The following is a 2,154-nucleotide window of genomic DNA, read 5'->3' on the forward strand; positions in this document are numbered from 1 at the left end:
AAAGGGAAACAGTATGGCAGCGAGAATGGCTGAGGCTGGTCCCTCTGGATGGCACAAACTACATGCAATAACTTAGACCACTGGCAGTTACACAACGGTAGAAACACTCCATGATTAGACGGCGTGCCAGTCAGGAAGAGCTGAGGCTACAAGGACTGGAAGACACGGCCACGGTGGCTTGGATATTAGGGGTCCTTGACCCTCCCCCAGGGGAGTCCAGAGCCGTGTAGCTGCAGGTTCTGGGACAGAGAGGTCCAGAGCCTCCGAGTCCCCTCGATAGTTCCCTCACGGCCCCGGCTGCCCGCCGCAGTTCCAAGCACCAGGTCACATGTCGGCTCAAGGAGAAGAGGCAGCTCTGACTAAAAACCCAGCTCTGCACCCAGCTCCTACGTGTGACCATTCAGGCTGGACCACAGGCAATTACAAGGCTCCGCTTGGCAGATCTCACGGGGGACGCTTCCCACCCCCGACCAAAGCTAGCACACAGCTAGGCACTGCCATCTTCCCAAGAGACTTACGGTCGAGAACTCAGCCCTCCCCTCACCCACCCCCCAGCAGCCCTGCTCACGCGCATTCCTGTGCAGAGGCCTAGGCCACAGGCATTTCCGAGGCACCTCCACCAAGACCTCCCACCGGGGCCTCGGCTGGCTGCGGCATGGCCGGGCCCCACTGACTCAGCTCTCTCTGCCCCTGGCCTTCCCCCTCTCCCTCTTGCGGACCCCCAGACGCAGAAGGCAGGAGCCTGTCATTCCTGGCTCCTCAGCAACGTTCCCTCCCTCTGCGCTTCCCCCTCGCCCGGGGTTCGGGGTTCGTCCACAGGAGAGACTGCTCGGGGGCCTGCGCCACTCTGTCGCTGGCTTAGTGTCACAGTAAGGGCTTGATTGTTCCTTTCAGCTGGCTCACTGTCCTAACTGGCCCCCTCAACACCTGGCAGCTGACACCGCCATCAGAAACACAAACCTCCCCAGAGACCCCACAGCAGGCTCCTCCCAGCTACCGGCCTGAACCCAGACGCAGCCTGTCCTAGGTGAACAGAGTCCGCAGAGGGACGGGGGCTGCTCACCAGCCCTCGGCGCCTGTCCCAACTCGCCAGTGAGTTCTGTGGGGGGAAAGCGTGGGCCTAGGAGCTTAGAACAGAGAAGCGTGAGACGAGCTGCAAGGAGATGGCCTCCCAGACGGGCGGGCGCGACAGGGCATGTTCCGAGCAAGGGATGGGCTTGGGGAAACCGGGGGGAGCCCACCCCGGCAGCCTCACGCAGCCGCTCCAGCCGAGCCTCTCTCTCGTCGGTAAGTGTCCCCACGGAGGAGACTCTGCACCGCTGTGAAGTGCATCCACTCTGGGGACCGCCCCCTCCTGAGAAGCGCCAGGAGGTAGCCCCGTGTGAGAAGCAGAAAACTAAAAAAACAAAACCCTTCTCACTTGGAAAGGAAGAAACAAGCAGCACTCATTTAAGAAAGATGACTTCCAAGTGTGAGCATCTGACACAACCTCCTCTTTAGAGATTTCTCCTTTCGCAGCTTTCTCAGGTCTAATTTACAGCACCATAAAATTCACCCGTTTGGAGCATCCGGATCGAAGAAGTTGTAGAAAATTTACATGGCTGCCTCACCGCCACCACACTCAAGCTTGAGAACACTTCCCTCGCCCCCCGAGGTCTCCTCGTGTCCACCCGTCCCCAAGCCCTGCTCCCGCTCCGGCGCCTGGCAACATGCGCTCTCTGTAGCTTTGCCTTTTCTAGAAATTTCACGTGGATGCAATCACGTAACATGCTTTCGTTTATGTCTGGCGCTTATTCAGGTCTTCATTTCTTTCAGCAATGTTTTGTAGTTTTCTGCAAACGGTTCTTACCCTGTTTTGTTAAATTTATGCCTATGCGTTTCAGTATTTTACTTTTTTATTCCATAGTAAATTATATTATTTTTTTAAGGTTACTGCCATTTTTCTTAAATTGCCCAGTTATCTTTGTGGCTAGGAAGGTGGGTTAGTAACATCTTGCTTAGTCTGATGTGCAGATAATGTTACCATGTCATATACCTAAAGAGCAACGAATCATTTTCAACCACTAGTATCTTGATGCAAATGATCAACAGAAGTTCCTGACTGATGTGTCTATTTTATATAGGACTTTATATTATAAAACCCAAGCGATAATT

Source organism: Pteropus vampyrus, unplaced genomic scaffold (genome assembly GCF_000151845.1).
Source record: "Pteropus vampyrus isolate Shadow unplaced genomic scaffold, Pvam_2.0 Scaffold100, whole genome shotgun sequence".
NCBI classification, from domain to species: domain Eukaryota; kingdom Metazoa; phylum Chordata; class Mammalia; order Chiroptera; family Pteropodidae; genus Pteropus; species Pteropus vampyrus.